This window comes from Sciurus carolinensis, chromosome 1 (assembly GCF_902686445.1).
Source record: "Sciurus carolinensis chromosome 1, mSciCar1.2, whole genome shotgun sequence".
In the NCBI taxonomy this organism is placed as follows: domain Eukaryota; kingdom Metazoa; phylum Chordata; class Mammalia; order Rodentia; family Sciuridae; genus Sciurus; species Sciurus carolinensis.
Window position 1 is genome coordinate 198,593,157 of NC_062213.1, and position 9,413 is coordinate 198,602,569.

Here is a 9,413-nt window from a genome sequence, read left to right on the forward strand (position 1 = left end):
GGAGGGACAGGTGGCTTCGGTGACAGCCAGCAGGGGTCTCCAGGGCCAAATGGGATGCTCTGGACCAGCGAGTGTCCACCATCTGACTGTCCATACAGTGAAGATAGAATAACAGTTACAGACGCTTCCCCAAGAAGGGCCGTGGTAGCTTCCTGTCGCTGCTGTACTAAAACCGCAGTGCTCCGTGGCTTAAAGCAACCTAGATTTATTCTCAGCCTTCTGGAGGCCAGAGGCTACCGTCCAGGGTGGGCAGGCTGTGTTCCTTCGGGAGCCTCAGGAGAGAAACCTTGCTGGCCTCTCCCAGCTTCCAGAGGCAGCCTCGCCCGCACCCCCGACCTTCTCCACCTTCGAAGCACATCCCACTGACGTCTGCTTCTCGGGTCAGGCCTGTTTGCTCCCCTCTTACAAGGGCTCTGGGGACTGTGTCGTGCCCGCCTGGATAACCTGGGATCACCTCATCTCAAGATCTCTGATGAATTCACATCTGCCAAAGCGCTTTCACCACTTGATGGGACAGGCACGGGTTTGGGTTAGGATGCAGGCAATAGGCAGGGGGAGTGGGGATTGTTCTGTCTGCCAAAATGTCGCTGCCAAACTCCTGTGCAATTCCAGGGATCCCTTGTCTTTCCATTGGACTGCTCCCCAGGGCCGGAATCCCTGCTCTGGTCTCTGACGGTGTGGTTCCTGGAGCACCAGGGGAACCTGGTGTAGACGGCGTGCATCAGATTGCAACCGGGAGGCCACACATTTTACAAGAGGGCCTTTTGTCTGCGAAGCGTGCGTCTTCCCAGCATGACGGGAACAGCCAACTCGCTCCCAGTGTTACTTGCTGCCTGGGGGACTCACTTAATCTCCATTAATGGCCACTATCACCCCCCACATGCTGCGGGTGTAGACACCGGGACCCAGAGAGGTTCCTTGATTTGCTCAAAGTCTCCTGTTAATAAGTAGCAGAGCGAGGTTGGGAACCAGAGTCCAGAGTCCACCCCTCAACCCTCAGTGCGGCCTCTGCCCCGCCCCCAGGCCAGGCTTTCCGGCAGGTATTGAGGCTGGGGCGTGGCTCAGCGGCACAGTGCTTCCTAGCACGCACACCAGGTCCCGGGCCCACCTTCTGCCCATGGCTTCTGCAGACAAAGCACTTCCTTGGAGGATGTCAGAGCAGAGGTTTGCGGACAGCAGGGAGATGGCGAGAGGTGAGGGCTGGTCCAGACCAGGCAGAGGCAAAGATGAAGGCCAGTGTCTGAGGTCACCGCTTGGAAGACCCTGGCCTCTCCGCCACCCCAGCCCATCCCCACCCACCTGGGGCCTTCCCTCGTGGTCAAGAACCCTGCCCTCTCCAGCTGCCGCAGCCCAGAATCAGAGGTCGCGACTGACCTGCAAGCTCAGACCTCTGCCTGGTCTGGACATCGCGCGTGTCATTTTGTCAGTCCCTCCAGCCCAGGAGCTGTGTCATCGTCATCTCCACCCTTCAGGGTGTTTGGAACCAAAGGTCACCTGAGGAGCTGCCACTCCAAACATTTGGCATCAACGTGTGGAAATACTGCAGCAAAGGTGGCCAGAGGGGTGGAGGTCAGCAAGGGACAGGGCTGCTCCAGGCACGGCCACACAATAGTGATGAAGCGCCGGCAGCTATTTCCTGAGCGCTCCCTGTCCGCTGCCTGGGGAAGGTGGGCCTTGGGTGGGCGGCAGGAGCAAGCAGTGTGCTCTGGACACGGTCCCCTCCGGACGCGGTCCCCTCCGGACGTGTCCCCTCCAGTCTTGCATTCAACAATCAACGCAGCCCCACGCCCTGCCAGCAGCAGTCCGAGTTTAGAGGACACAGTGCATAGCCCAGAGAGAACGACTCAGTGCCAGTACCCTGTGGTACTCAGTGCCAGAACCCTCTTCTTTACAAACGCCAGTACCATATAGCAAAATCTCAGGCGCACAGGGATGCCTCTTGTTCTCAGGTCTCTGCTGTCTCTCCAGAGAGGAGAGACCTAAGCCTGCTGCACAAGTGACTCGCTCCCAGGGAGGGTCACTGGAGACCCCAGGGGGCAGCCACACTGGGCTGGGGGAGCCAGGCTGTCTCATGAGCTTTCAGGTGATGCTGTGGAGCTGCCGGTGTATGCCCCGCCCTTTCTGGGATGGGCGTGGCAAGTACCAGCCAATCAGTGGTCCTGTTTCCTAGTGTCCGCCAATCAGTGCCTCCTGTTTCCCAGAGGGCGTGGCCACAGCGGGCAGAACCTGATTCTTCGCTGCAGAGGATGCTGGGGAGAATCCCGTCTGTCGCCCCGCTGGGTTTGCGGGAAGGACAGGACGGATCTGGAGCTGCTGGGGACTCTGTCACCCTGAGAGTAGGAGACTGCGGAGGACACCTTGTGAGTCCAGGAATCCAGCGGACCCACCAGCATTTCGGTTGTGTGAACCGATACAACCTCTTTCCTTACTAAAAATATTTAAAGTAAAATAATGACAATAGAACAAAACTATAACAAAACGGGCCTCTGCTCTCTGGCGGGTGACACCACCTTCCCCTGGGTGTCTCAGGCTTGCTCAGTCGGGCCACTAGCGCCCACAGAAGTGGGAGTTCTGGAAGCAGGGTGAGAGTCAAGGCCTGCATCCCAGTATTATGGGATCCCTTTCTGTGGCCACCATGTTCTGAGGAGGACGGTTGAGGCCACTCAACAGGCGAGGCCTGCAGCGTTTGTGGCGACTGAAGAAGGACATTATTTGGGACTGAGAGTTGGCAAATCTCTCCTAGGGCCACTGCCCTAGAGCACACCACCCCAGATACCGCCATAGATCACTGGATAGCACCATAATCACTGGATATCACCATAGATCACTGGATATCGTCATAGATCCCTGGAACGGGAATTCCCTAGCAGGCCTGTTCTTGAACGTGGTATCGTCAAGGTTATAACATGGGCTGGGATGCAGCTCAGTGGTAGAGCACTTGCCGGGCATGCGTAAGACCCTGGGTTCCATCCCCAGTACTGCCCACCCCCACAGCGCTCTCCTGTAATCCCACGACTCAGGAGGCTGAGGCAGGAGGATCACAAGTTCAAAGCAGCCTCTGCACAAAGTTATAGGAGAAAAGGAAGGGAGGAGATGAATTTGAGAGGCATGTCACAGCAGGCAGGTGCACCCGAGGGGCAGTGTCTGGGGGACTCGTGGGAGGAGGTGGGGGTGCTGGGGGCCGGGTGCCTGGTGAGAAAGGAGGGCGACCTGGGTCTGGGATGGAGCCCCATGGGTGGCTGCTGTCTCTCTGGTGGGGGAGTCTGGCTTCTTTTGTGGAAGTTGGGGGAGCGGGTCCAGCATGTGGTCTGTGTACACCAGCCACCAGCCTCAGAGTTCCCCCCAGCGGTCTTGCTGGGCCACACGGGGGTTTCTTCAGCACAAAGCAGCCTGGGGAGGCCGTGCTCCAGGTGCCTAGCTGGTCCTGCACGGCCCCCTCCCACCTCACCTGGATGTGGACCACGGAGGCCCCTCCTTGGCCTCCCGCCCACTCCGCAGTCTGCTCTGCTCTCAGCGGGATTTTTCCAAGAGGAAACCAGGACACTGCTGTCTTTGGTCAAGATCCCTCCTGGGCTCCCTATTGCCCCCAGGGTAAAGCCCTGCTCCTGAGGCCCTCCAGGGTCCTAGTGTCCACCACCAATCTCCTCGGCAGGGCACGCACGACCTCATCTGGTTCTCCCCAGCCCTCTACGTGACCCTGCTCCGCTGGAGAGCTCTGGAGTACAGAGCAGCATCTCTGGTGTCAGGATACCAGTCTCATGTCCACAGCCGGACAACCAAAAATGTCTTGAGACAGGACAAATGTCCCCTGGGAAGGCAGAATCACCCCTGGATCAAAACCACTACCCTGTACTATTGGTTAAAAGAAATGAAAAGGAGCACATGGAATAATGCATAGTAAAATTCTAGGAATTCTCGACCCCTGGCAGCTGGGGTCCATTTCTACATGCCTGCAGATCTCAAACCCACCTACTTCCTGTCTCGTTGCTGCCTTTGGCCAAGCCACCATCAGCGGGTGACCGCCTTGGTTTCTGACCTGGCCTCTATGCTACTGTCCTTGCTCCAGGGGGTCTTCTCCACGCAGGAGCAAAGAACGAGCTTCCTCTTCAGCCTGGTTGCTCCTCTCCAGTGTTTCCAACTACCCTGAGAATAAATCCAAATGCCCGTCTTGCCTTGGGGTCCTCTGCCGTCTGCCCCGGCTCTGTCCTCGGCCCTGTTCTCACCGTGGTCACTGCGGCATAGTCTGGGGCCAGCTCCTGGGCAGCCCTGGGAGCTGGTTAGAAATACAGGCACTCTGGTCACCTGGACCCGCCAGCCCGGATCCTGCAGACCTGGGGTGAAGAGCGTGCACCTTCGGGCGGCTCGGGCCCTGCTGCCCGTCCTCACTGGCTCCTGCCCATGTCACTTCAAATGTCATCTCCATGTGGAGGCTTCCAAACCCAACCTGTTAGCAGTTGCCCCTGTTGTTCCGGGTCTTCCCGCCCTCCTGGCTTTCTTGGCAGCTAAGATGGCAACCTGCACACCCTGGTGGTCCTCTCTGCCTCTCTCCCACCCCCAGGCCCCACACCCTGGGTGTCAGCTCGTGGGGACAGGCGGGGCAGATGGAGCCAGGCGCAGAGAAAGCGCTCAGCAAACACAGCTGCGTTAACACTGGCCCACAGGGCGGCCTCGCCTGCGGCTGGCAGGTTTCTTTACGGACATTATCATGTTTGCTCTTGCAGCCACGAGGCCAGATGGGTACATGTGTGATAAGCGCCATTTCACGCAGCTAGAGTTTTCCTTCTCTGGCTCTCCCGGTCAGTCCCCTCCCTCCCAGCACGCTGCCTCAGGTAGTTACCTCCCTGGATTTAACCCTCAGGACAATCTTTTGCCTATGGAACATTTTCCCTGTTGGAAAATGAAGAATCTGAAGCTCAGAGAGGTGAAGTCACTTGCCCTAGGTCACACAGCCAGTTGGCAATTGACCTGGAGCTCGAAGAGTTGACCCCAGAGTGGTCCCGGTATGTGGATGACCCTGGGCACTAAAGCTGTGGCTGTGTACGGGGCACGGTGCCAAGGCCTTGCCTGCTTGATCCTGCAGCAGTGCCCTGGGTGGGTGCCATGGCTGCGCCCGTTCTACAGAAGGAAGTGGGGCTCAGAGAGGCAGAGCGACACTCTCCCTGGGTCACAGCCGGGCAGAGAGCAGGGGCTGGAGAGCAGAGGGGCCCGGCCTCCCCCCACTTAGGAACAGGATGGTGAGGAGCTGATGCCCAGGGCCAGTGAGAGGTTTTCAAGTGAGCGAGCAGAGAAGGCCTCGGGTGAGACCTGAGGTTCCCAGGATGTGATCAAGAGGCTGCTGCCCCTGTGGCCACAGCCCGTCCTGTCACTTGTCACCTTCCCCCAGGCAGGAAGAGCAACTTCCCATCCTGCTGCAGCCTGGAGCCCCACCCAGGTCAGTCGGGAGCCCGGCGGTGTGCATGACCTCGCAGGGGACAGCAGATGACAGCTGCCGGTGTTTGGACTTAGCTGTGCCTCGTGCCTACGGTCTCGTTTAGTCTGCACAGTAGCCTTGAAAACTGGCACCAGCACCCCCGTGGTAGAGATGAGGAAACCGAGGCACAGGGCAGTCAAGTAAGCTGCCCAGGGCCGCACAGCTGGTAGGGCAGGGGTTTGACATCACTTCTGGAACCAGCACACACGCCCTCCTGGAGAAGGGCTGCCTCTCGCAACCAGTCACGGCTTCTGGCTCCAGTTCACTGGGATGGTCGGTACCAGTCCCAACCCACAAGCCAAGGGCTGCGGGGTGCAGCGCAGGCTCAGGAGACCCAGTCTCCTCCCAGCTGCTGTGCCTTCTAGCTGCACAGCCTTGGGTGAGGGAGCGGATGTTTCTGAGCCGCGGTTTTGACATGGAAAATGAAGATGTGGCAGGGCTTCGCCCGCAGGTATAATATAGATGAAATGAGCTAATACAGGTTGGCCATCCCTAATCCGAAACCCAAACTACCAAGTGCTTTACCATCCACACTTCTTGAGCACCAACATGAGACCACAGGTGGGCAATTCCATACCTGACCTCATGTCACAGGTCAAAGTCAAAATGCAGATGCACAAAGAATATTATGGAAAAATTACCTTCAAGCTAGCTAAGTGGATAAGATGTATGTGAAACGTAAATGAATTTTGTGTCTAAACTTGAGCTCTATCCCCAAGATATATCATTATGTACATGCAAACACCCCCAAATCCAAAACACTTCTGGCCCCAAGCATTTCAGATAAGGTATAATCAACCTGAACTAATAATAAGCAATGTTTGCTAAATGTTTCCATGCTACACGTTCAGTGAAGGAAGAGACATTGCCGTGTTCGTTTTACAGATGAAGAGCTGAGGTTCCCAGAGGTTAAGTGGTTTATATAAAGATGCACAGCTAGTTGTGGAGATGTGGGCACTGTGCACTCCTAAGAACCACAAAATATACCCTCTCATGCTCACAAACCAACCAGCACAGTGTCTATAGCATAATAGCCCCTGGCCTCAGCGTTGATCATCTTCTCTGGATGGCAGCCAGGCAGACAGACCCAGAGAGGACCTGTCTAGTCCTGCTCAAGGCCCAGCGCCTGAGGACATCTGCAGCCCTGCAAGGAATTCCTGCCCTCCTTCCCAGCCCGGCAGGTCCTGTGATGCCTGGCGCACAGCCAGGATTTGCCAGCCACTGAGAAGGCTTTGTCTGTGGCTTAGAGCTGGTCTTGTCGACGATCAGGAGACAGCCCTGGGGCCAGACTTTGGCCCTAATCAGGTTTATGTTTAAAAATAGACTCACAATAAAGTGTCGAGCATCTTCAAAGACTCGACTCTCCAGACTTGGGCCATTAGTCTGGTGACGCCCGCCCATCCAGGCTGGGCTTCCAGCTGACCGCATTGCTGGTGGAAAGTGCAGATGTGACTTGGGAGGCTGAGGCAGGAGGATTGCAAGTTTAAGACTGGCCTCGGCATTTTAGTGAGGCTTGCAGCAACTTACTGAGACCCCATCTCAAAATGAAAAACAGAAAGGGCTGGGGATGTGGCTCAGTGGTTAAGCAGCCTGGGTTCAGTCCCTGGAACCAGAGAGAGAGACAGAGAGAGAGAGAGAGAGAGAGAGAGAGAGAGAGAGAGAGAGAGAGAGAGAGAGAGAGAGAGAGAGAGAGAGAGAGAGAGAGAGAGAGGAGCACACAGATGCCTGGGACCCCACCTGTGGCCTGCTGACTGAGCTGCCAGGCACCTGCCCTTTTTGTGTACCTAGATGTGCCTTAGACATACCAGGAGGTGCAGATCTTGGTGCACAGTTGGATGAGCTGACGGCCTCCCGTGTCTGTGCAGCCACCGCCCATGTCAAGATGCGAGCCATTTCCCTGACCCAGAAAGTCCCCTTGCGTGTGGCTCCGCCCCGTCGGCCACGCCCCGCCCTCCATCACTAGCCTCGCGGGCGCGGAAGCGGCTGGGAACAACCTACACCCTCTGCAGATGCTGCAGCTACACAGGCGGGCCGGGACTCTGGCGGTCCGAGGCTGCTCTGGGCCACAGAGGAACCCGCTGTCCTGAGGAAGGGTCCTGGGACGGCTGCACGGTTTGATTGGCATTTCCCTCTGGAAGCCCACCCTGTTCTGGGGGGTTGGTTCTGACCGACGTCAGCCGTCCGTACCCGGACGGGAGCCCGTGGAGCCGCACAAGGAGTGTCCTGGCTGCCAGGCTTTGCCCGGCTTCACACCTCCCGCCCCCACGGACCAGTGAGGGACTGAGTGTGTGTTGAAACGTTTCCAGTCTGTTCTCCAAACCCTCCAGGGGATAGATGCCATTAGCGGAGAAAGCTGTTTAGAGGTGATTAAGAGCCAGCTCTTTCTGGATGGCTTCCGCTTTCCAGTTCTCAGTCTCCTGATCTGTAAAATGGGTGCCTTTCTGGTCCAAGTGCATATGCCTGGAGTATATGGGGGGCCGACCGAGCAGCAGGTGGGCTCAGGAAACACAGGGAGCTGCCACGTGAGCCTCTGCTGCTGTCTCAGGACCCTTCTGTTCCCTTCCTTGACCTTGAGGGAGGCAGGGTGGGATTTGGGATCTAGGTGGGATCTGGGGCAAGATCCTGCTGCTCGCCAAGCCTCGGAACCTCAACCCGAGTGTGAGCCCAGGAGGACCCAGGGTGTCGCTGAGCTTGAGGATGCAGAGGCAGGAGGCGTGGGAGGAGAAGGGAGAGGCCTGGAGGCCACAGCAGGAGCCCAGTGGGCAGGGCCAGGGACAGGTGATGAGCCCGCCTCCTGGGACTCCCCGCCACACACACCCAGCAGGGCCCCAGCCAGGCCCCCAGGTCTCACGGCCTCACTGGGCCCGTGGTCAGCTCAGCAGAGTCCTGACACCCTGGGCGGGGGCGCGCTAGGTGCGGACCGTCGGTTCTGCCTGTCAGGAGTCCTGCCTCCACTCCCAGCCGGGGGCCTGCATCCCGTGGTGGGGGCCTGAGCCAGTTCCTCAGCTGGGCCATGGAAAGGTGGGGGGTCTCTGGAAGCCAAGCGGGGGTGCACCTGAAGTCCCAGCGACTCAAGAGGCTGAGGCAGGAGGATCTGGGGAGCCCAGGAGGTAGAAGCCAGCCCAGGGCCAGAGCAGCAAGACTCGAAGAAGGAAAAGAAAAAAAGAAAGGATGGAGGGAAGGAGGAAGGAGGAAGGCAGGCCTCCCTGGCAGAGTCTGGAGGCCATAAGCCGTGTGGGCAGAGCCCACGGGGCTTGGGGACAGAGAACGTGGCTCTGGGCTCTCTTCAGCCCGCCTCTCTCCTGCAGCTGGTGCTGCCCTCGGGTTTCAGGGCCCCCTCACCAGGGTGCTCCTGCGGACCCTTCCCCAGCTCCCCGCGGCTCAGCTCTGCCACCAGGCGGGACTGTGACCCCACCTCCGTGCACAGCCCTGGGCGTCAGTAGAACAACCCCTCCGAGCAGACCTGGTGTCTGGTCCATAGGAAGTCTTGAAAATGTCCCCACAGACATGCTGGATCGGTACTGTCACTGGGGGCCTGTGGAGCAGAGACTGTAGCCCCCTGAGAACAGGTCCTGGTCAAACAAAGTGACATCTGAGCTGGCGTCCAGCCTTGGGGTGCAGGATGGACACCCTGACTGCAGAGGCAGCCAATACGTGCTTTGCGGGGACCCCTCTCGGGGTGACTGGAACTTGCTCCTGAGCAGAGGGAGCGTCCTCGGGCAGGTTGAGGGGACCCTGTGCCCTGGTGGGGGCTGAAGGCCAGCAGATCTGCCTGGGCACGGGTTCCTCCTCTGCCTCCTCTGTCCAGTCCAAGGGCACTCGGACACCAGGGGCACCTCCGAGTGGGGTCACCCCCGGGGGTGGACCTTGGGCCAGGACATGGGCGGGGCTGTCCCCGAGGCACTGGTTGTACAGAATTTAAAAATAAACCCCAGCGAATGAA